Source organism: Carassius auratus, chromosome 45 (assembly GCF_003368295.1).
Source record: "Carassius auratus strain Wakin chromosome 45, ASM336829v1, whole genome shotgun sequence".
NCBI classification, from domain to species: Eukaryota; Metazoa; Chordata; class Actinopteri; order Cypriniformes; family Cyprinidae; genus Carassius; species Carassius auratus.
Window position 1 is genome coordinate 19,011,959 of NC_039287.1, and position 24,841 is coordinate 19,036,799.

At 40.1% G+C, this 24,841-nt stretch overlaps 15 non-coding genes across 15 annotated transcripts; all 15 read right to left on the reverse strand.

Moving 5' to 3' along the window:
• Window positions 1–5,695: 5,695 nt before the first annotated feature.
• trnak-uuu (transfer RNA lysine (anticodon UUU)) lies at window positions 5,696–5,768 on the reverse strand. Its single transcript has one exon. It is a non-coding gene; the product is annotated as a tRNA-Lys (tRNA).
• Window positions 5,769–5,910: 142 nt separating this feature from the next.
• trnas-uga (transfer RNA serine (anticodon UGA)) lies at window positions 5,911–5,992 on the reverse strand. The gene has a single exon. It is a non-coding gene; the product is annotated as a tRNA-Ser (tRNA).
• A 132-nt stretch (window positions 5,993–6,124) lies between these two features.
• Window positions 6,125–6,195, reverse strand: trnah-gug (transfer RNA histidin (anticodon GUG)). Its single transcript has one exon. It is a non-coding gene; the product is annotated as a tRNA-His (tRNA).
• Window positions 6,196–6,350: 155 nt separating this feature from the next.
• Window positions 6,351–6,432, reverse strand: trnas-aga (transfer RNA serine (anticodon AGA)). The gene has a single exon. It is a non-coding gene; the product is annotated as a tRNA-Ser (tRNA).
• Window positions 6,433–8,065: 1,633 nt separating this feature from the next.
• trnak-uuu (transfer RNA lysine (anticodon UUU)) lies at window positions 8,066–8,138 on the reverse strand. Its single transcript has one exon. It is a non-coding gene; the product is annotated as a tRNA-Lys (tRNA).
• A 122-nt stretch (window positions 8,139–8,260) lies between these two features.
• Window positions 8,261–8,342, reverse strand: trnas-aga (transfer RNA serine (anticodon AGA)). The gene has a single exon. It is a non-coding gene; the product is annotated as a tRNA-Ser (tRNA).
• Window positions 8,343–9,980: 1,638 nt separating this feature from the next.
• On the reverse strand, window positions 9,981–10,053 carry trnak-uuu (transfer RNA lysine (anticodon UUU)). The gene has a single exon. It is a non-coding gene; the product is annotated as a tRNA-Lys (tRNA).
• Window positions 10,054–18,836: 8,783 nt separating this feature from the next.
• trnav-uac (transfer RNA valine (anticodon UAC)) lies at window positions 18,837–18,909 on the reverse strand. The gene has a single exon. It is a non-coding gene; the product is annotated as a tRNA-Val (tRNA).
• A 606-nt stretch (window positions 18,910–19,515) lies between these two features.
• Window positions 19,516–19,588, reverse strand: trnav-cac (transfer RNA valine (anticodon CAC)). Its single transcript has one exon. It is a non-coding gene; the product is annotated as a tRNA-Val (tRNA).
• Window positions 19,589–19,711: 123 nt separating this feature from the next.
• On the reverse strand, window positions 19,712–19,784 carry trnav-aac (transfer RNA valine (anticodon AAC)). Its single transcript has one exon. It is a non-coding gene; the product is annotated as a tRNA-Val (tRNA).
• Window positions 19,785–21,026: 1,242 nt separating this feature from the next.
• trnav-uac (transfer RNA valine (anticodon UAC)) lies at window positions 21,027–21,099 on the reverse strand. Its single transcript has one exon. It is a non-coding gene; the product is annotated as a tRNA-Val (tRNA).
• Window positions 21,100–21,705: 606 nt separating this feature from the next.
• Window positions 21,706–21,778, reverse strand: trnav-cac (transfer RNA valine (anticodon CAC)). The gene has a single exon. It is a non-coding gene; the product is annotated as a tRNA-Val (tRNA).
• A 123-nt stretch (window positions 21,779–21,901) lies between these two features.
• On the reverse strand, window positions 21,902–21,974 carry trnav-aac (transfer RNA valine (anticodon AAC)). The gene has a single exon. It is a non-coding gene; the product is annotated as a tRNA-Val (tRNA).
• Window positions 21,975–23,214: 1,240 nt separating this feature from the next.
• Window positions 23,215–23,287, reverse strand: trnav-uac (transfer RNA valine (anticodon UAC)). Its single transcript has one exon. It is a non-coding gene; the product is annotated as a tRNA-Val (tRNA).
• An 800-nt stretch (window positions 23,288–24,087) lies between these two features.
• trnav-aac (transfer RNA valine (anticodon AAC)) lies at window positions 24,088–24,160 on the reverse strand. Its single transcript has one exon. It is a non-coding gene; the product is annotated as a tRNA-Val (tRNA).
• Window positions 24,161–24,841: the final 681 nt, after the last annotated feature.

A 24,841-nucleotide genomic window follows, 5' to 3' on the forward strand; every position in this document is an offset into this window, starting at 1 on the left:
AGCATGAAGCAAACCGACAAACAGAGCGTCTGAACTGAACTGATTCTTTTGGTGACTGATTCTGAACTGATTCTGTGCTAATGTTATGAGCGTAGCAGGTAAACCGAAGGCTTGCAGTCAACGCCAATGACGCCATTGCATCGAGCGAAAAATAATCGGTGAGCTGTTTTCTTCAACTGGTTTATTGAATCGAACTGTCAGAAAGAACTAACGTTACTGGTCATCCGAGAACCGATGCAACCGGTTCTTGACTCGTGAACGAGTCATTATCTGGCTCGGCTCGGTGTTAATTTCTCTCTTCACGGCAGTTCAGTCAGCATGCGCAGTCTTCTTAATCGCTTGATTCACTCAATGATGTGCCAGCTTCATCAAACCTGACATCTACAGTTCTGGCAGTGGTTTGTAATGGAATGATTCGTAACATTTTTATAATTGTAACGAGTAACGATGCAGCACATTAAAAAAATATTGGAGTAAAAGTATTAAACTCAGCGAAAATATGTACTGAAGTAAAAGTGGAAGTAGGAGAAAAAAATACAGTACAGATACCACCTTTTAGTACTTAAGTACAGTAGTGAAGTAGTTCTACTTCGTTACTATACATCTCTGAATTCATTGAACAGCCATACTTTAGATTTATTAATTCAAAAATAGCCAAATTCCGTGATTTTCAGCAAGTTCCATTTTTGACTATTCCGCGATTCGATCCATGTCGCTTTCGCCAAACACAGACAGGTGAATTTATGAGTGAAAGTTCTGACACAAAACAAAGTTGTTACGTATCCCCAAGCTTTATTAAGTGTTTAAATGGAAGTCATTGGCCTTTTCTAGTGGGTATACGGCGTATCATGTAGTGTACACCTCTTGGCAAATGCGTTTTCATGCGAGTTTAGGTTTGACACTAGGCTAACGTTACATAGTTTTGCTTAAGGTAGAATGCTAATTATATATGCATGCCACTTTCTGAAACAACCTTACACAGTTTTTAAAACATTAATAATGAACACAATGTTAAAGTAGCCTGCCTGTAATGAAATGCCGACTGCACACACACACAGTCTTGGGATTCCACAACTTCCCTTGATCATCCTCACAACTTATTGCTTGTAGCCATTTTGTCCTCCTTTCCGGTTCTGTATGTTTATTAGGAAGGATGTAGAACTTCAATTCATAATTTGTTAGTTTATTGGAGGTACAGAAAACGACACAGCATCTCTTTGGCATGATTGTCCCATGTATTTCAATTCCCACACAGCAAAAGGACTCCGCGGCGGATCAGCCTGGAGTAGTTCAAAAGGTGAACTACCTCAGCAGCAGGCTAAACAGCACCCCGGGGTTGAGATGCCTGAAAAATATCCAGTTTCCCCTGGAACAATTGGAGGCTGTGGAGGAATTTGAAATGTTTCTAAAGGAACCGTCATTTATACCAAACATGTACTTGGACCACACCCTCATGGACCTGTGCCACCTTTACAATAATAATGATGGAAAATCAATTAACCTAATGGTATCATCCAGTAAGAAAACTCACCACTCTCTGTCGAGCTGAGCCATTTGACGGTTCCTTCTGGGTGCTGTTCAGCCTGCTGCTGAGGTAGTTCACCTTTGCCACAAGCTGGTCTTGTTGCTGTTTAATGGTTTCCAGCAGGCTAAGGATGTGGACTTCAGACGCTGTTGAAAAATATGAAATAAAGCTAAAATTGGTGTATAAAATGTATCACGTGTTTCAGTGTTTATCCTCATTACTCATAATACTGACATTAGTTAATGACAAAAGTTATTGTCAAAGTTTGAAGAAAATGTGATGGTTGTGGGAATTTATTCCAAAATCTTTGGCACAGAATGACCCTCCAGTATTTGTCAGTTATTGCTCACCAGAGCAGGCAATGGTATCGGCCATTCTTCCCCCTCACCATGTTGGTCTGTAGGTCAGGCTTGAACAGGCTTCCTCTGATGTCCGCATGTTGAGGGCTGGTGCAGGGGGTGGAGGGAGTTGTGGAGGGACTGCCATTCCTGGGCCATAGTGAGGTGGGCGGTGTGTGAGAGGGTGACAATTTTTTTTATTAAATGGTAGTAATCTGTTAAACATGACTGATAATACACACAGGGCCTTTCTATTAACTATTATTTCAGAAATCAGTCCCTACCTTGAGTAACTCTCCGCATGTAAAATGCGGGTGTTGGGAGTTGAGGTGGTGAAGGGTGTTGCTGTCCTGCCCCATAGTCTGGTGCTAAGGGAGAGAAATTGGTATTAAATGGTTGTGATCTGTTAACCATGGTAGGTTGCGAGGCGTGCTAGCTACAGGGCCAAACAAAGGCAAATAAAACAATCTCTTGTCATGCTGAACATGAATTTGGTATAAACTACCTACTTCAACCTCATGATTGAAAATCTGAGATGGTAATGCAGATGCAGTCTATTGATTTGAAACAGAGTGACCATTGCTGTGTTAATATAGATGGGGCCACTGTAGTCAATATTATTTTGGAGAACAGTTTTTACCTAGACAGTTTTCTCCAGGTTTAGGAGTAGTTACTCTGCAAAATCATGGAGCTGAAGGAATGGATACAAGGAGAGGGGAATATCTTTAGAACTAATAATGTTAACCATAGCTTTAATATTAATATTATTATTTGTTATTGCGATGTTAAGAGATTATTCCTTACTCTTCCAGTGCAATTGGCTTGGGGATGAGGCTTCAAATGCACCAGGCAAGTCCTCAGAGATGCAAAGTCACAATTTTCTGGCTCTTCTTCACTCTCATCAGAGTCTCCAAAACGATGGCTGTTAAGTAACCATTATGGTAATTGCAATCCAGAAAATTGCCAAATATACATAGTACAAGCATCTCTGGTCTTTTTTTGAATGCTATGGGAAATAGCCTTCCTATTACTGTAGAAACATAGCATAAAAACAAGACAGAACACACTTACACTGGCTTCCTGAAATAAGCAAGTAACATGGGCTGAAAGTTAACTTGATGTTGCCCCAGGGTGGGAAGAAGTAAAAGGAAAGAAAATGTAATAGTTCGGTAGAAATTCAGCACAACCTTAAAGTAGGGTACTATTAAAATGTTTTGGCACAGAATGTGTTGTGGTGTTGTTTCATAATCTAAAAAAAAAAAAAAAAAAAAAAAATCATTGCATAATGCTAATAATTTACCGGACTATGTACAGTCAGGTATTGATAAAGGTGGGACATGAATCAAATTGCATGTTAAATTCATATTAAAATATAATTTGCCCTGACATATTGAGGTATAATATTTCATCTTATATTTTGAAAACGTGAAATTATGGGTGTAGTGTATGGAAAAATACCAACTTTGTGGAATACTTCAGCAAATTTTCTTCCAGAGTAATGGAAGTCATAGTCAGAAGTCAGTAGTCAGCTATATTTTTTAACTTGAACTGATTGTTTAAACTGATTGATTGATTAGATTTTTTTTCTTTGTTTTTTCCATTTAGTGGAGGAGGGGTATGGCCACAAAACCATCCCTGTATGGCAAGGCTGCACATTTCTGTCGCAGCGCTGACACCTCAACTGGCTTCAGCTCATCAGATGCATAATTTACAACAAATATATTCATTCTGTCAGAGTTGAAGGGGTAGGTATAGAATGGAGACTGCCGGGAAAATTCAGTGTAAATAGTGTACACACCATTTTTTGATAAGGCAGACTTTATCCCCCACCAGAATTGATTGTCCACCTTTCACCTCGCATTTCCTCATATTGCGCATTAATTCCCATGCCATCAACAATTGGGCCCACAAAATGCTCACTTTTCAGTGTAATTTCTGCATCAGCATCCAATTTGGTAGCTGTAACATCCGAAAGGCGCCGAATGAGTTGAGGGAACTCTGGTTTTCTAATGAGTTTTTTTTTTTTTTTTTCGAGGTGGTTCTCATATGGGAATGCTGAAAAAGAGTCCAGACAGCCATGCCTCTTCACCTCGTCTGCCAGGTGAACCAGACAGTGGACATTGTACACAATCTGGTCTGTCCCATACAGCTCACCAAAATGGTTTACAAAAGACTTTAGCAATTGTCCAGCAAAAACAGCAAGGTTGAGATGTTCAGGGATTACCAAAATAGATATAGCAGTTGACAGGAGCATGAAATTGTGGTAAATGTTCCGGTCCAGGAATCCTGCAAACACCATTGAGCCAGTGTACAGTAAGAACTGTCGGAATTCAGTTGCCTTCCAACGGTCCAACTCCCTAAGCGATCGTGGTCTCCTGGCAAACTCAATTGGCACGTAGGGCCTCATTGATTGGAGTTTGCCTGACATCCTGTCTAGTATTAATGCCGGCAGTCTTACTGTTAACGGACCATCAGGTAAAATGAAATGTCAGTTCTCTGGGGGTGCTCTGATCCAAGGAAAGTCATACGCCGGTTCTGGTAGTGCCCTGGGTGTAGGCACTTATCACACCCATGGTTAGCATTATGGGCCATTGTTTTTTTCACAAAGGCCTGTGCAGGGGCATCACAGATTAGTGTGAAGCTTAATTTTAAGGTTCTTATCTCCAAAGCAAAACCCAGCCTCTAGCTCCTGTAGTTCATTGACAAAATCAGATAGGAACTCTCTGGCCAAACTAGGTTTTTTCGATCCACAGTAGACTCCAATAACAACAGGTTCCTTCATGGGAACGGTAACCAGTAAGCCAAAGATGGGCCACAGCTGTACAGAGGAACTTTTAAAGAAAGCTAGACCATCTATATTAATCTGCAGCCCCAATGTCATGCCCTCTGCCAGTGTTTTGGCATATTTGCTAATAGTGGCCTTCAAAAAGGAAAGGATGCCAAAGTGATGGCAGCTCCCCCCCAGCCTTCTCATGAGTAGCATAATGCGTTTTTGTATTGAGAAGGGTCCTACCATCCTTTGGCAGATTGGGATGGGTTATATAGAGATTGTAAGCTAGCCCTGGAAGTGGGTAAAACAGCAGTCCCACTGAGGAGAAATCAGGCTGCCAATGTAATGGGTTTTTTCAGTACTGGCCCTGGGGACCAACAGCACTGCACAATTGGGAGGTCTGTCTTATTCTACTCACTCCGTGAGCGCTCTTTCCTAAAGGGCTGACCATCAGAATCAGGTGTGCCGAACAAGGGAGATGCACTGATCCCCGGGAGCAGGAAGGAACATAGCTCTAGTACAGAGTCAGCAGAAGAGATGGACCGTAGTGATAGCAAGCTGAGGCCTCCAAAAAGAAGAAGAAGACTGACATTCGTCCAAACAGGGACTTGAATTAAGCAGACCACCTTCTGCCCTGTTGTGTGTAACACTGCTGCCTGACATACTTGCAACCTAGCAAGAGGAGATTGTAAGCTAGCCCTGGAAGTGGGTAAAACAGCAGTCCCACTGATGAGAAATCAGGCTGCCATGTCTCATCCTATGTCATGGGGTTTTTCAGTGCTGGGGCCTGGGGAGCGACAGCACTGCACAATTGGGAGGTCTGTCTTATTCTACTCACTCTGTGAGCGTGCCTTCCTAACAAGTTGACCATCAGAATCAGGTGTGCCGAACAAGGGAGATCCCTGGAGAAGGAAGGAACACCGCTCCAGTACAGAGTCAGCAGAAGAGATGGACCGTAGTGATAGCAAGCTGAAACTTCCAAAAAGAACACTGACCTTCGGCCAAACAGGGACTTGAATTAAGCAGACCACCTTCTGCCCTGTTGTGTGTAACACTGCTGCCTGACCTAACAGGAACTTGAACCCTGGACCCTCAGATTAAAAGTCTGACGCTCTACCGACTGAGCTATCCGGGCTCTTGTGGAGCACTGGCATCTCACCTTTTATATAACAGCAGTTTTAGATGAAATCTAGAAGCAATTATGGCACAGAGAGCGAAGGACCACATAAGGCACAATTACCATCACAGAAAGCTAAGGCAATACAGCAAAGCCCTCCCGTAGTCGGCAGGGTTCAAACATGCACGGGGAGACCCCAATGGATTTCAAGTCCATCGCCTTAACCTCTCAGCCACGACTACGTTTAGTGGTAGATTGCCTGCCCCCTTGTCTGGTGGCTCCCTGCACAGGCCAAGCATCAAAAACAAAATAGAGAAGAAAGATGAAGTGGTAAAAAAACTTACAACCTTCCCGTACACTCAATGCCATAGTGTTGCCGTGACCCGGATTTGAACCGGGTTGCTGCGGCCACAACGCAGAGTACTAACCACTATACGATCACGGCGTGCCACTGGCTCACCCAAGTTAGCACCTGGAGCCCGAATACCAGAAGCAGCAGCGGCGTGTTGGTCCATCGAAGAGAGACTGGACATTTCGCAAATCAGTGGGAGGACCTTGAAAAATTCATGGACGCTTTTCCTCATGGCCTTCGGCAAACAGAGTAGTCGGCAGGATTCGAACCTGCGCGGGGAGACCCCAAAGGATTTCTAGTCCATCGCCTTAACCACTCGGCCACGACTACAAGAACAGACCAGCTTCTGCTCAGTTGGTGTGCAACACTGCTGCCTGACCTACTTGCAAACAACCCAGCTCAGTCAGCAAGCTGACTGTAACCCAATAAAGGGTTTCCTTTTTTGGATACAGACATAATGACAACAAAACTTTGTGCACTTATAAAATAAAGATAACAAACAAGATGTGCTGTCTGCAGCCTTTGTCTGCGCTGATCTTCATTTACAAACACGTCATTAAAATGAACCTCTAACTCAATGAATAATGAATACTCAACGAAGAGACATGAGAGAGATATCTATAGAAAGCTTGACATTTCTACTTTTAAACTAAACAAGTGCTGGCGAAAACAAATATTCTGTGATAAAGTAATCCATATGAAAACAAGGCGATGTCCTTTTTTCACGTCTCCCTTCATTATATCTAATGTGACCACGCCCCCGCGCTGAACGCTCTATTCAGATTCAAACTGAAGCGCGGCTTGAATACGCCCACACAGAAGAAAAAGCAGCCAGACTGTTGTTCAAGTGCTTTTATTTTACTGTTTGCTTCGCGATGAGAGGAATAACACATAATTCACCCCAAAAAGATGTGACGTGGTTGAGGATTTGAGAAATGGATTTCCTCAGAAAAAAAAGAATGAAGCACTTTATTCAGCAGAGATCATAAACATGAGTAAGTCTCTTTATATTTATTTATATACTTGTACTAGTTTTCACATAACGTCTAAACATTTTACTAGTTAGACTTTTTCCAAACTATAATTCTTGACTAAATGTATAATTAAGTTAAATATTATGAAGTTTCAATAACAATATACAAAACTATACCACTCAAAAGCTTGATGTAAATAATATAAATGTAACAAATACATGTAACTGAAACAAAAAATGGTGTTCTTTTAATTAACCACCCTAAAAAAACATGAAAAATATTCTCAGCTATTTTCAACATTAATAATAATGATAACAATAAATGTTTTTTTTTTTTTTTTTTTTTTTTTTTTTAGAAATTCAGATTGTTAAAAGGATTTCTTAAGGATTGTGTGACTGGAGTAATAATGCAAAAATAAAATTAGTTTGAAAGTCAGCTTTGATTGTTCCTAATAAACTGTTTAACTGCTCCCCCATATTAAATTATGTTGTGGGATAATTAAATATATTCTAAATAAACTCCAAACTTAAAATTATATACATTTATTTTGTTCTCACGTTCTTTCTTGTAACACCTCCCTCTCAGTGACAACAGCTGACTGAGCGGCTCTTTATGCAGCTCATTATGCAGGGCTTTGTCTTCTCAGGTGTAAATCACAATGATATTCATGATAGTTGATGCCTACTCGCATATGACTTTTACCAACAAAAAGTGTCTTAGAAAATTTTAATCAATGTATTGTTTTCTGTAAGTGAGTAAACAAGATGATTTTCACATAATTTACAAAGAAAAATTCTAGGCTACAAGCTCCGGTTCTCAAAAATCCCAGGCACCATTGTTCTTTATGTGTTTTTTTGCCTTGTTCATTTGTCACTAACCACAAGGGAGATCCCTTGATCTCAGAGAGCAGGAAGGAACACCGTTCCAGTACAGAGTCAGCAGAAGAGATGGACCGTAGTGATAGCAAGGTGAGGGCAAAGAAAGAGCTTCGCCCAAACAGGGACTTGAACCCTGGACCCTCAGATTAAAAGTCTGATGCTCTACTGACTGAGCTATCCGGGCTCTTGTGGAGCAAAGAAGAGACGCAGGTGTCCCGGGATGAAAGCTAGAAGCAGTTAGGACAAAGGACCATAGAAGGCACAATTACCATCACAGAAAGCTAAAGCAATACTGCAATGCCCTCCCGTAGTCGGCAGGGTTCGAACCTGCGCGGGGAGACCACAATGGATTTCTAGTCCATCGCCTTAACCACTCGGCCACGACTACCAGAACAGACCAACTTCTGCTCAGTTTGTGTGCAACACTGCTGCCTGACCTACTTGCAAACAACCCAGCTCAGTCAGCAAGCTGACTGTAACCCAATAAAGGGTTTCCTTTTTTGGATATAGACATAATAACAACAAAGCTTTGTGCACTTATAAAATAAAGATAACAAACAAGATGTGCTGTCTGCAGCCTTTGTCTGCGCTGATCTTCATTTACAAACACGTCATTAAAATGAACCTCTAACTCTGTGAATACTCAACGAAAAGACATGAGATAGATATCTATAGAAAGCTTGACATTTCTACTTTTAAACTAAACAAGTGCTGGCGAAAACAAATATTCTGTGATAAAGTAATCCATATGAAAACAAGGCGATGTCCTTTTTTCACGTCTCCCTTCATTATATCTAATGTGACCACGCCCCCGCGCTGAACGCTCTATTCAGATTCAAACTGAAGCGCGGCTTGAATACGCCCACACAGAAGAAAAAGCAGCCAGACTGTTGTTCAAGTGCTTTTATTTTACTGTTTGCTTCGCGATGAGAGGAATAACACATAATTCACCCCAAAAAGATGTGACGTGGTTGAGGATTTGAGAAATGGATTTCCTCAGAAAAAAAAGAATGAAGCACTTTATTCAGCAGAGATCATAAACATGAGTAAGTCTCTTTATATTTATTTATATACTTGTACTAGTTTTCACATAACGTCTAAACATTTTACTAGTTAGACTTTTTCCAAACTATAATTCTTGACTAAATGTATAATTAAGTTAAATATTATGAAGTTTCAATAACAATATACAAAACTATACCACTCAAAAGCTTGATGTAAATAATATAAATGTAACAAATACATGTAACTGTAACAAAAAATGGTGTTCTTTTAATTTACCACCCTAAAAAACATGAAAAATATTCTCAGCTATTTTCAACATTAATAATAATGATAACAATAAATGTTTTTTTTTTTTTTTTTTTTTTTTTTTTTTTTTTTTTTTTTTAGAAATTCAGATTGTTAAAATGATTTCTTAAGGATTGTGTGACTGGAGTAATAATGCAAAAATAAAATTAGTTTGAAAGTCAGCTTTGATTGTTCCTAATAAACTGTTTAACTGCTCCCCCATATTAAATTATGTTGTGGGATAATTAAATATATTCTAAATAAACTCCAAACTTAAAATTATATACATTTATTTTGTTCTCACGTTCTTTCTTGTAACACCTCCCTCTAAGTGACAACAGCTGACTGAGCGGCTCTTTATGCAGCTCATTATGCAGGGCTTTGTCTTCTCAGGTGTAAATCACAATGATATTCATGATAGTTGACGCCTACTCGCATATGACTTTTACCAACAAAAAGTGTCTTAGAAAATTTAAATCAATGTATTGTTTTCTGTAAGTGAGTAAACAAGATGATTTTCACATAATTTACAAAGAAAAATTCTAGGCTACAAGCTCCGGTTCTCAAAAATCCCTGGCACCATTGTTCTTTATGTGTTTTTTTGCCTTGCTCATTTGTCACTAACCACAAGGGAGATCCCCTGATCACCGGGAGCAGGAAGGAACACCGTTCCAGTACAGAGTCAGCAGAAGAGATGGACCGTAGTGATAGCAAGGTGAGGCCAAAGAAAGAGCTTCGCCCGAACAGGGACTTGAACCCTGGACCCTCAGATTAAAAGTCTGATGCTCTACCGACTGAGCTATCCAGGCTCTTGTGAAGCACTGGCATCTGCCCAGAAGAGACGCGGGTGTCATGGGATGAAAGCTAGAAGCAGTAAGGACAAAGGACCATAGAAGGCACAATTACCATCACAGAAAGCTAAAGCAACACAGCAAAGCCCTGCGCGGGGAGACCCCAATTGATTTCTAGTCCATCGCCTTAACCACTCGGCCACGACTACAAGAACAGACCAACTTCTGCTCAGTTTGTGTGCAACACTGCTGCCTGACCTACTTGCAAACAACCCAGCTCAGTCAGCAAGCTGACTGTAACCCAATAAAGGGTTTCCTTTTTTGGATACAGACATAATGACAACAAAACTTTGTGCACTTATAAAATAAAGATAACAAACAAGATGTGCTGTCTGCAGCCTTTGTCTGCGCTGATCTTCATTTACAAACACGTCATTAAAATGAACCTCTAACTCTGTGAATACTCAACGAAGAGACATGAGAGAGATATCTATAGAAAGCTTGACATTTCTACTTTTAAACTAAACAAGTGCTGGCGAAAACAAATATTCTGTGATAAAGTAATCCATATGAAAACAAGGCGATGTCCTTTTTTCACGTCTCCCTTCATTATATCTAATGTGACCACGCCCCCGCGCTGAACGCTCTATTCAGATTCAAACTGAAGCGCGGCTTGAATACGCCCACACAGAAGAAAAAGCAGCCAGACTGTTGTTCAAGTGCTTTTATTTTACTGTTTGCTTCGCGATGAGAGGAATAACACATAATTCACCCCAAAAAGATGTGACGTGGTTGAGGATTTGAGAAATGGATTTCCTCAGAAAAAAAAGAATGAAGCACTTTATTCAGCAGAGATCATAAACATGAGTAAGTCTCTTTATATTTATTTATATACTTGTACTAGTTTTCACATAACGTCTAAACATTTTACTAGTTAGACTTTTTCCAAACTATAATTCTTGACTAAATGTATAATTAAGTTAAATATTATGAAGTTTCAATAACCATATACAAAACTATACCACTCAAAAGCTTGATGTAAATAATATAAATGTAACAAATACATGTAACTGTAACAAATGTAACAAAAAATGGTGTTCTTTTAATTAACCACCCTAAAAAACATGAAAAATATTCTCAGCTATTTTCAACATTAATAATAATGATAACAATAAATGTTTTTTTTTTTTAGAAATTCAGATTGTTAAAATGATTTCTTAAGGATTGTGTGACTGGAGTAATAATGCAAAAATAAAATTAGTTTGAAAGTCAGCTTTGATTGTTCCTAATAAACTGTTTAACTGCTCCCCCATATTAAATTATGTTGTGGGATAATTAAATATATTCTAAATAAACTCCAAACTTAAAATTATATACATTTATTTTGTTCTCAAGTTCTTTCTTGTAACACCTCCCTCTCAGTGACAACAGCTGACTGAGCGGCTCTTTATGCAGCTCATTATGCAGGGCTTTGTCTTCTCAGGTGTAAATCACAATGATATTCATGATAGTTGACGCCTACTCGCATATGACTTTTACCAACAAAAAGTGTCTTAGAAAATTTTAATCAATATATTGTTTTCTGTAAGTGAGTAAACAAGATGATTTTCACATAATTTACAAAGAAAAATTCTAGGCTACAAGCTCCGGTTCTCAAAAATCCCAGGCACCATTGTTCTTTATGTGTTTTTTTGCCTTGTTCATTTGTCACTAACCACAAAGGAGATCTGGCTTATCTCATAGACGATACTGCGAGTGACATAATATTTAGGAATATAAGAATAAATATATGGCTCTTGCCATATATATATATATATATATATATATATATATATCAGAGTTTCCGCTAGAAAAAAATGGTGCCGGTCAAAGTGACCGGCAGAGGTTTCGTTTTCCGGACATTTTGATGATATGCCGGTCAAATATCGCCTCTTAGTTGAGGAAAACTGAAAGCAGTTTATGTAACTTAAAAAATGACATAATCAGGCCGTATATGCAACATGTTTATTAGCCCAACTTTCAAACAGACGGAAAAAAAACATGAATGTCCGATTGGCATCAAACAACCAATTGATTTTTACTATGGTTTCACATTTCATAGTTTAACAAACCAACCCCCCTTCCCCACATAAAATATCCGAATATAGCATTGTTTTTATTCAAGCAAACTTAATTATAAACTCAGTATGTCTCATTTAGCTGGTAACATTTAAATGGCCACCGTGTGAAATGACTCCTTGTCAAATGAACTTGAACAAACAAATGACTAGGCCTATAACATTGTCTCGCGTCATTTTTGGCTACTTATTATGCTTTTTGCAGTGCTGAATTGTGCAGCTGCCGACTTAAAATCAAAACTTCCCAGTGTCTCTCCACAACATGCAATTCGCATAAGCCGCGTAACCTTGTTCTCCGCAAGGCGACTTCGCTGCTTCGTCTTGATCCGATTTTGCAGCGAGAACCCCCTCTCTGCAGGAACACTTGAGACAGGGATTTCACAGGCTATCTTGGCGAGCTTGGTCCACTCTGGATACATTTCATTGAAATCACATATGAGGACCGGAGAGATTTAATTTTGTCGGACATTTAATTTTTTTCCCGGCCAATGTCCGGTAATTACCGGACAACGGAAACCCTGATATATATATATATATATATATATATATATATATATATATATATATATATATATATATATATATATATATATATATATTATGAATTATAAAATACATTTGATATATTTAATTGGAATCTATATTTCAGGAATGTTTAGATGATGCGTGCTCTGTCAAGACACCCTCCTCCACAGAGTAGGTCACCCTAAAGACGCTCTCACTCTCAGTCCACCAAAACATCACAGTGGAGGATCAAAGGTCAGAAGGGTTTCTTCCAGATGCAGGTAAATAAATAATTCATACAGGCACTTATGTGTGTAAACTGTCTCTCTCAATGTGCACACAACACCAAGACATTATATTTTAATAAAGTAATCCTGTTAATCTTCTGTAGAACACCACACCATTGGCCATAAAAGCGTCCCTCGTTCAGCTCACACTGGACCCCTCAGAACAGCTGGTCTTTGTGTTGGACCATAGATGGACAGATCTGTTGAGAATTGCCCGTGAACATCTCTTGGCAACGCACCATAGGAGCAAGGATCTTCTTAAACAGGTCGAAGGCTTTTTTTTTTCTTCTTCTGTGTTTTCCACAACTTTAAATTGTATTATTATTAATATTATTGTAGCTGTTGTTGTTTAATCTACAATTTTAAATTATTTAATTGATTTCCATTTGTTAAATAAAACATCAGAAGTATTGGCCTTGTTTACACTGTACTTTAGTGTGTTAATTAATTGTATTGACTCTGTATTGTTATTTTATCTTGCTCAGTTTTGTAAACATGTTAGTTTACAATGTTAGTTACGGCTATTATTAAACTCTGTAAATAAATATTTTATTTAAAATACTCTACCAGTCAAATGTTTTTAAAGGGACAATAAGTAACTTTTTAGGTATTTTATTATCTAAAATCAATATTTTTATTCATAAATATGCCCTCAATGGTGTACAAATACCTATGCCAATGTTTAAACTAATCCTCGTAAATGAAGAATTTATTATCTTTATATACATGAGACAGGTAGGTCGACGGAGGCTTCCATGTAGTTCCGCCATCTTGCAAAACTATAATAGGAGAGAGGGACAAAAAGTACTAAGCCAACGCGTTTCCACAACGCGTTTTCGGTCAGATCCAGAAACGCAGGTGCAGATCAGTGAGAGGTGCTTGAAACTGCACCGGCAAGTTTAAAAGTCTGGATTGCATTCTTATTATGGACCATACATATGCCGCGCCACAGGAGAAGAAAACATCATCGCCAAAACAGTCAAAAATAGAACGTAAAAGGAAACGTGACCGTAGATTACAGAAAACAAGAGTTAATGTCGGTGAAGCTTTTTCTAGGTGGAAAGAGCTAATGCTGGATAAAGATTTCAAAAGAGACGCTGAAGTGGCCAGTTTTCTTCTCGACAGGTAAGTCAGTGTTACAATCTATATTACAATTTTTTTTTATATCTAACAATGCACATTATTCAGAAAATATAACGAATAAAGAAGACATAACTACTAATTACAATATTTCATGTTTTCCACAGTCAGTAATTCATACTGTAACATTCGTTTGTTTATGGTCATGTTGCAGTTTGTTTGAAATAACACACCTGTTCACCTGAAGGAAAACTCGACGAAGTGCTATTAGAAGACATCCCGTCAAAGCTTTTTGGTACATATCGCCTACCGTAGATGCAACGCGCATTTGAAAAAGCGAGGCGCTGGAGAGCAAAATTAGTTTGAATGCAAAATACAATTTCACCACTAGATGGGAGTAATTCCTACTTAGTGTCCCTTTAAGCAGTAAGATTTGTAATGTTTTTTGAGGAGTCTCTTCTGCTCACCAAGCCTGCCTTTATTTTATCCAAAGTACAGCAAAAACAGTAGCATTTTAAATATTCTTACTATTTTAAATCAGCTGCTTTCTATTTCAATTCAATTCAATTCAAGTTTATTTGTATAGCAATTTTTACAATACAAATCGTTACAAAGCAACTTTACAGAAAATTAAGTTTCTACAATATTTAGTAGTAGCTTATAAGTGGTGACTGTCAGTTTGTGCACGTTTGACAGGATTTTTAGAAAAATGAATACAAGTAGTCGCACGTAGTCAGCCAGACTATGAACATTATTAATATTATGAATAATTAATAATTATTATATGATGCAGTCACATGTGTAGCAATATTTGTTAGTCTGTTTGTTGATTCAGGGTTAGCATCATCTAAGGTCCTCTGAGGGTCAGCATCATCTCTTCTCAGGTGTTCTGGATCCAGACTGGAGCTTGTGTAAATCCCGTGGCAAAACATAGAAACAAATAGAGACATCATTAGCATAGCTGCTGATCCATCAAAGTAAAATGAATTAGTTTAACCAAAGATAAAGAATAATAATGCACTCACAATTTAAGAGATATATTATTTGAAAGCTTGGCGAAAGAGATGTGTTTTTAATCTAGATTTAAACATAGACAGTGTGTCTGAACCCCGAACATTATCAGGAAATCTATATATTTGAATATATACTGTATTTTATATCTCTGATGTGCAGCTGAATGGTCAGCATCATTCCTCCAGTCTTCAGTGTCACATGATCTTCAGAAATCAGAATAATATGATGGTTTACTGCTCAAATCTACTCAAATCTTACTATATATATGTGTATATATGTATTTTTTTTTAATTTTCATCATCAACATTTTTCATCTTTATCATCACTTTTAATCAATTTAAATCATCCTTGCTAAAAAAAAAAAAGACATTAATTTCTGTCATTTCTTTCCACCCAAAAGAATGGTATAATCTATATTGTTAAGAAAGCTTTTTATTTCAAATAAATGCAGATCTTTCTATTTAAAGAATCCCTGGGGGATTGTTTTTCTTGAGCAGTAAATCATATTCTGATTTCTGAAGATTATGTGACACTGAAGACTGGAGTAATGATGTTGAAAATACAGCTGCACATCACAGAAATAAAATACATTTTACTATATATTCAAATAGAAAGCAGTTATTTTAACTAGTAAAAATATTTCAACAATATAATTGCTTTTACTGTATTTTGGATCAAATAAAGGCAGGCTTGGTGAGAATTAAAAATCTTACTGTTCAAAAACATTTAACTGGTAGTGTTATATTTTTTTTCTGTGTTCTCCACAACTTTGGATTTTATTATTGTTGTTGTTGTTGAATCTATACATTTAAATAGTTTCATGTATTTCAATTTGTTAATTAAAATACCGTAAGCATTTGGCCTTGTTTGAACTGTATTGAACTGCATGTTAAGTTTTTTTTATATTTATTGATTAAAACATGTATACATGTTGTTGATTTCCTTTTTTTTATTGATATTACATTTTATTGACTTGCTCAGATATGTAAACACTGAATGTTATAACTGTTACTATTAAACATAAATAATTATTTAATGTAAAACATATTTTTATTGTTTTTCTGTTCTCCACATCTTTATTTGTATTATATTTGTAGGTGTTGTTTAATAATCTATGATTATTTTATGTATATTTATTATTATATATTTTGGTTAATTTTTATTTTCATTTTTAAGTATATTACTCTATTATAAATAAAATGAAAAACTTACTTTTTTGTGAGTTTTTGTTTTATTTTATATATATGGGTTTTCTGTGCACAGTTATACAAATATACATAGATGTCTCTTTAAAAATAAAGGCCTGAACCATTATCAAAATGTTATTTTTAATTATTCAAAATTTTCTATATTAAAAATAACTATTCCCTATTATAATGTAAATGTTTATTAAGATTGTTGCACATTTTGTACATCGTGCAAAAAACAGTTATTACAAGATTTATTTTATCTGTTCACAAAGTTTATTTATTATATGTTAATCATAATTAAAGTGTATCTAGATGAAAAAACGAATATGAACTCATTTTATAGTATTTGTGGCCGAGACGGGATTCGAACCTCTAATTCTGTGTATTTCACTTGTGATTTTTGTTGGTCAAATTTTCGAGTTTCTCCAATCTTCTTGAAACTTTTAGTTTTTTTGAGCCGAGATTTCAAGTTTCTTCAATCTTATTGAAACTCACCACAGGGGTAGCACGTGTCCAGACTAGCATGGGAAATCAGGTTTTAGCTTGATATCTCTTCAGAAAGCTGAGACAATCTATCCCATTGTAAAAAAAAAAACAGACTGTTTGTGGTCAGTGGAATTCCGAGGGTTTAACACCTCTGGGTGCTTCGGGAGTAAGCGAGGAGCCACCTGAACAGGTTTATTGGCAGATTCGTTGACCATTGTGTTGAATTTCAAGAAGGTTAGCCATGTGTTAGAAACTCCTACGGCTTGCATCATTTTATCAGAAAATAACACTCCAGATGGATGTGTTTTAAAGGTCGTCAAGGGGATAAAAAGGCTACTTGTGGGCACGTAGGGGATCAGGGGGACACATAGACAGCTTGCGGTCACAGTTTTTGTATTACCCGTGCACAGAAACGCAAGTAGTGGTCACATAGGCGGTGAGAGGGACTGATGGGCTGTTTGTGGTGACACAGGTGATCATTGGGACAGACAGGGCCGGCGCGCAGGGGTCTAAGGAGGGCCTGCCACGTACCCCCTTTTAGACACCCCTTGAGACCCTGCCTTACGTGATGGCCTAGGTGGAATAAGACCCTTACACAAGAGGACAGAGTTCATTCGGCATGGCAGTCTACGCAGAGTTTCCTAAAATCTCGTCTTTGGTGTTTCTCAGAAGAAAGCCACACAGGCTTGGAATGTCACACTTGCGGGATAGGTTTAGGTCAAACAATGACTGCTCTTTCATTTCTGCATCAACTATACCTTTAGTGACTGTGTTCATGCCTCTTGGCCGTAAAGCCTTGGTAGAATTGAGTTCTTGGAATAAGACCCTTACACAAGAGGACAGAGTTCATTCGGCGTGGCAGTCTACGCAGGGTTTCCTAAAATCTCGTCTTTGGTGTTTCTCAGAAGAAAGCCACACAGGCTTGGAATGCAAATATGGAAAGCAAATAGACAATCGCGTAATTCCCACGCACAAGAGGACAGAGTTCATTCGGCCTGGCAGTCTATGCAGAGTTTCCTGAAACGCTACCCTTAACTTACCTCGGAATTAAACACTTGCAGCTTGATATCAAGCCGAAACCTGCCTTCCTGTGCTAGTCTCAAACTAACAAACCAAAAGTTCCAAGAACTCAGGAGAAACTCGAAAATTTCTCTTGGTGATTTTTGTTGGTCAAATTTTCGAGTTTCTCCAATCTTCTTGAAACTTTTAGTTTTTTTTGAGCCGAGATTTCAAGTTTCTCCAATCTTATTGAAACTCACCACAGGGGTAGCACGTGTCCAGACTAGCATGGGAAATCAGGTTTTAGCTTGATATCTCTTCAGAAAGCTGAGACATGGACTTGCCACGTACAATCTATCCCATTGTAAAAAATACAGACTGTTTGTGGTCAGTGGAATTCTGAGGGTTTAACACCTCTGGGTGCTTCGGGAGTAAGCGAGGAGCCACCTGAACAGGTTTATTGGCAGGTTCGTTGACCATTGTGTTGAATTTCAAGAAGGTTAGCCATGTGTTAGAAACTGCTACGGCTTGCATCATTTTATCAGAAAATAACACTCCAGATGGATGTGTTTTAAAGTTCGTCAAGGGGATAAAAAGGCTACTTGTGGGCACGTAGGGGATCAGGGGGACACATAGACAGCTTGCGGTCACAGTTTTTGTATTACCAGTGGACAGAAGCGCAATTAGTGGTCACATAGGCGGTGAGAGGGACTGATGGGCTGTTTGTGGTGACACATGTGATCATTGGGACAGACAGGGCCGGCGCGCAGGGGTCTAAGGAGGGCCTGCCACGTACCCCCTTTTAGACACCCCTTGAGACCCTGCCTTACGTGATGGCCTAGGTGGAATAAGACCCTTACACAAGAGGACAGAGTTCATTCGGCGTGGCAGTCTACGCAGAGTTTCCTAAAATCTCGTCTTTGGTGTTTCTCAGAAGAAAGCCACACAGGCTTGGAATGTCACAGTTGTGGGTTAGATTTAGGTCAAACAATGACTGCTCTTTCATTTCTGCATCAACTTTACCTTTAGTGACTGTATTAATGCCTATTGGCCGCAAAGCCTTGGAAGCGTTGAGTTCCTCCTGAACAGAAACCCACCTGAACAATTTTGAAAAAGAGATCCAGTGTTCCCGCCCAGTTTCGAACTGGGGACCTTTCGCGTGTAAGGCGAACGTGATAACCTCTACACTACGGAAACCTGTGGCGAAGGTGTCAGATCTTTTCATCTCATGCATCTTGGAGCGCGAATCAAATTACAAATTGCGTTGCGCTCTTCAGTTCGCAAATACCTTCTATTTTTAGCAGCAAACCGGGAATTTCTCCAGTTGTTTGCGGGAATCCTCTGTGGCCATTTCTTCTTTGCTTTTTTCCCCACTTTCATTTAATATATGTATATTTATATGTTGTACGAAATATTGGGTCTTTGAGTGCACCGGCCATCTGTTCATCTAAACTACCAGGTCAAAAGTACAGAGTACTGTCTGCGTGGGTATTACCGCTGCCTAGTGTGGCTTAACAATTATCTCTACACCTGTGTAAAGACGGGCCTTCGTGATGCAGAGCTGCTGCTCAACAGAGGGCCACTCAGGCAAATCTCTTTTTTCGTGTTCCTCAGAAGAAAGCCAGACAGGCTTGGAATGTCACAGTTGTGGGATAGGTTTAGGTCAAACAATGACTGCTCTTTCATTTCTGCATCAACTATACCTTTAGTGACTGTGTTCATGCCTCTTGGCCGCAAAGCCTTGCTAGAATTGAGTTCCTCCTCAACAGAAACCCACCTAAACGATTGTGAAAAGAGATTCAGTGTTCCCGCCCAGTTTCGAACTGGGGACCTTTCGCGTGTGAGGCGAACGTGATAACCACTACACTACGGAAACCCACTTCCTAAGCAAGTCCGAAATCATTGTGTGCAGGCTCAGCAAAATGCGCATAAAGGCTAAACCTTCTGAAGCCAACTGCCGGCTCAAAGGGGTTCATACATTTCTTCAAAAGGGGACAGCTGTTTCTGCTCGGTTTCGAACCGAGGACCTTTCGCGTGTTAGGCGAACGTGATGACCACTACACTACAGAAACTCCACAGTCTAGCGCTAGAGTGCCTTTTGGGCGAATATTTATAGTGTGATGTGCCCGAAAGCAAATAGACAATCGGCGTAATTCCCACGCACAAGAGGACAGAGTTCATTCGGCCTGGCAGTCTATGCAGAGTTTCCTGAAACGCTACCCTTAACTTACCTCGGAATTAAACACTTGCAGCTTGATATCAAGCCGAAACCTGCCTTCCTGTGCTAGTCTCAAACTAACAAACCAAAAGTTCCAAGAACTCAGGAGAAACTCGAAAATTTCTCTTGGTGATTTTTGTTGGTCAAATTTTCGAGTTTCTCCAATCTTCTTGAAACTTTTAGTTTTTTTTGAGCCGAGATTTCAAGTTTCTCCAATCTTATTGAAACTCACCACAGGGGTAGCACGTGTCCAGACTAGCATGGGAAATCAGGTTTTAGCTTGATATCTCTTCAGAAAGCTGAGACATGGACTTGCCACGTACAATCTATCCCATTGTAAAAAATACAGACTGTTTGTGGTCAGTGGAATTCTGAGGGTTTAACACCTCTGGGTGCTTCGGGAGTAAGCGAGGAGCCACCTGAACAGGTTTATTGGCAGGTTCGTTGACCATTGTGTTGAATTTCAAGAAGGTTAGCCATGTGTTAGAAACTGCTACGGCTTGCATCATTTTATCAGAAAATAACACTCCAGATGGATGTGTTTTAAAGTTCGTCAAGGGGATAAAAAGGCTACTTGTGGGCACGTAGGGGATCAGGGGGACACATAGACAGCTTGCGGTCACAGTTTTTGTATTACCAGTGGACAGAAGCGCAATTAGTGGTCACATAGGCGGTGAGAGGGACTGATGGGCTGTTTGTGGTGACACATGTGATCATTGGGACAGACAGGGCCGGCGCGCAGGGGTCTAAGGAGGGCCTGCCACGTACCCCCTTTTAGACACCCCTTGAGACCCTGCCTTACGTGATGGCCTAGGTGGAATAAGACCCTTACACAAGAGGACAGAGTTCATTCGGCGTGGCAGTCTACGCAGAGTTTCCTAAAATCTCGTCTTTGGTGTTTCTCAGAAGAAAGCCACACAGGCTTGGAATGTCACAGTTGTGGGTTAGGTTTAGGTCAAACAATGACTGCTCTTTCATTTCTGCATCAACTTTACCTTTAGTGACTGTATTAATGCCTATTGGCCGCAAAGCCTTGGAAGCGTTGAGTTCCTCCTGAACAGAGACCCACCTGAACAATTTTGAAAAGGAGATCCAGTGTTCCCACCCAGTTTCGAACTGGGGACCTTTCGCGTGTAAGGCGAACGTGATAACCTCTACACTACGGAAACCTGTGGCGAAGGTGTCAGATCTTTTCATCTCATGCATCTTGGAGCGCGAATCAAATTACAAATTGCGTTGCGCTCTTCAGTTCGCAAATACCTTCTATTTTTAGCAGCAAACCGGGAATTTCTCCAGTTGTTTGCGGGAATCCTCTGTGGCCATTTCTTCTTTGCTTTTTTCCCCACTTTCATTTAATATATGTATATTTATATGTTGTACGAAATATTGGGTCTTTGAGTGCACCGGCCATCTGTTCATCTAAACTACCAGGTCAAAAGTACAGAGTACTGTCTGCGTGGGTATTACCGCTGCCTAGTGTGGCTTAACAATTATCTCTACACCTGTGTAAAGACGGGCCTTCGTGATGCAGAGCTGCTGCTCAACAGAGGGCCACTCAGGCAAATCTCTTTTTTCGTGTTCCTCAGAAGAAAGCCAGACAGGCTTGGAATGTCACAGTTGTGGGATAGGTTTAGGTCAAACAATGACTGCTCTTTCATTTCTGCATCAACTATACCTTTAGTGACTGTGTTCATGCCTCTTGGCCGCAAAGCCTTGCTAGAATTGAGTTCCTCCTCAACAGAAACCCACCTAAACGATTGTGAAAAGAGATTCAGTGTTCCCGCCCAGTTTCGAACTGGGGACCTTTCGCGTGTGAGGCGAAGGTGATAACCACTACACTACGGAAACCCACTTCCTAAGCAAGTCCGAAATCATTGTGTGCAGGCTCAGCAAAATGCGCATAAAGGCTAAACCTTCTGAAGCCAACTGCCGGCTCAAAGGGGTTCATACATTTCTTCAAAAGGGGACAGCTGTTTCTGCTCGGTTTCGAACCGAGGACCTTTCGCGTGTTAGGCGAACGTGATGACCACTACACTACAGAAACTCCACAGTCTAGCGCTAGAGTGCCTTTTGGGCGAATATTTATAGTGTGATGTGCCCGAAAGCAAATAGACAATTGGCGTAATTCCCACGCACAAGAGGACAGAGTTCATTCGGCCTGGCAGTCTATGCAGAGTTTCCTGAAACGCTACCCTTAACTTACCTCGGAATTAAACACTTGCAGCTTGATATCAAGCCGAAACCTGCCTTCCTGTGCTAGTCTCAAACTAACAAACCAAAAGTTCCAAGAACTCAGGAGAAACTCGAAAATTTCTCTTGGTGATTTTTGTTGGTCAAATTTTCGAGTTTCTCCAATCTTCTTGAAACTTTTAGTTTTTTTTGAGCCGAGATTTCAAGTTTCTCCAATCTTATTGAAACTCACCACAGGGGTAGCACGTGTCCAGACTAGCATGGGAAATCAGGTTTTAGCTTGATATCTCTTCAGAAAGCTGAGACATGGACTTGCCACGTACAATCTATCCCATTGTAAAAAATACAGACTGTTTGTGGTCAGTGGAATTCTGAGGGTTTAACACCTCTGGGTGCTTCGGGAGTAAGCGAGGAGCCACCTGAACAGGTTTATTGGCAGGTTCGTTGACCATTGTGTTGAATTTCAAGAAGGTTAGCCATGTGTTAGAAACTGCTACGGCTTGCATCATTTTATCAGAAAATAACACTCCAGATGGATGTGTTTTAAAGTTCGTCAAGGGGATAAAAAGGCTACTTGTGGGCACGTAGGGGATCAGGGGGACACATAGACAGCTTGCGGTCACAGTTTTTGTATTACCAGTGGACAGAAGCGCAATTAGTGGTCACATAGGCGGTGAGAGGGACTGATGGGCTGTTTGTGGTGACACATGTGATCATTGGGACAGACAGGGCCGGCGCGCAGGGGTCTAAGGAGGGCCTGCCACGTACCCCCTTTTAGACACCCCTTGAGACCCTGCCTTACGTGATGGCCTAGGTGGAATAAGACCCTTACACAAGAGGACAGAGTTCATTCGGCGTGGCAGTCTACGCAGAGTTTCCTAAAATCTCGTCTTTGGTGTTTCTCAGAAGAAAGCCACACAGGCTTGGAATGTCACAGTTGTGGGTTAGATTTAGGTCAAACAATGACTGCTCTTTCATTTCTGCATCAACTTTACCTTTAGTGACTGTATTAATGCCTATTGGCCGCAAAGCTTGAAGCGTTGAGTTCCTCCTGAACAGAAACCCACCTGAACAATTTTGAAAAAGAGATCCAGTGTTCCCGCCCAGTTTCGAACTGGGGACCTTTCGCGTGTAAGGCGAACGTGATAACCTCTACACTACGGAAACCTGTGGCGAAGGTGTCAGATCTTTTCATCTCATGCATCTTGGAGCGCGAATCAAATTACAAATTGCGTTGCGCTCTTCAGTTTCGCAAATACCTTCTATTTTTAGCAAGCAAACCGGGAATTTCTCCAGTTGTTTGCGGGAATCCTCTGTGGCCATTTCTTCTTTGCTTTTTTCCCCACTTTCATTTAATATATGTATATTTATATGTTGTACGAAATATTGGGTCTTTGAGTGCACCGGCCATCTGTTCATCTAAACTACCAGGTCAAAAGTACAGAGTACTGTCTGCGTGGGTATTACCGCTGCCTAGTGTGGCTTAACAATTATCTCTACACCTGTGTAAAGACGGGCCTTCGTGATGCAGAGCTGCTGCTCAACAGAGGGCCACTCAGGCAAATCTCTTTTTTTCGTGTTCCTCAGAAGAAAGCCAGACAGGCTTGAAATGTCACAGTTGTGGGATAGGTTTAGGTCAAACAATGACTGCTCTTTCATTTCTGCATCAACTATACCTTTAGTGACTGTGTTCATGCCTCTTGGCCGCAAAGCCTTGCTAGAATTGAGTTCCTCCTCAACAGAAACCCACTAAACGATTGTGAAAAGAGATTCAGTGTTCCCGCCCAGTTTCGAACTGGGGACCTTTCGCGTGTGAGGCGAACGTGATAACCACTACACACGGAAACCCACTTCCTAAGCAGTCCGAAATCATTGTGTGCAGGCTCAGAAAATGCGCATAAAGGCTAAACCTTCTGAAGCCAACTGCCGGCTCAAAGGGTTCATACATTTCTTCAAAAGGGGACAGCTGTTTCTGCTCGGTTTCGAACCGAGGACCTTTCGCGTGTTAGGCGAACGTGATGACCACTACACTACAGAAAACTCCACAGTCTAGCGCTAGAGTGCCTTTTGGGCGAATATTTATAGTGTGATGTGCCCGAAAGCAAATTAGACAATCGGGCGTAATTCCACGCACAAGAGGACAGAGTTCATTCGGCCTGGCAGTCTATGCAGAGTTTCCTGAAACGCTACCCTTAACTTACCTCGGAATTAACACTTGCAGCTTGATATCAAGCCGAAACCTGCCTTCCTGTGCTAGTCTCAAACTAACAACCAAAAGTTCCAGAACCAGGAGAAACTCGAAAATTTCTCTTGGTGATTTTTGTTGGTCAAATTTTCGAGTTTCTCCAATCTTCTTGAAACTTTAGTTTTTTTTGAGCCGAGATTTCAAGTTTCTCCAATCTTATTGAAACTCACACAGGGGTAGCACGTGTCCAGACTAGCATGGGAAATCAGGTTTTAGCTTGATATCTCTTCAGAAGCTGAGACATGGACTTGCCACGTACAATCTATCCCATTGTAAAAAATACAGACGTTTGTGGTCAGTGGAATCTGAGGGTTTAACACCTCTGGGTGCTTCGGGAGTAAGCGAGGAGCCACCTGAACAGGTTTATTGGCAGATCGTGACCATTGTGTTGAATTTCAAGAAGGTTAGCCATTGTTTAGAAACTGCTACGGCTTGCTCATTTTATCAGAAAATAACACTCCAGATGGATGTGTTTT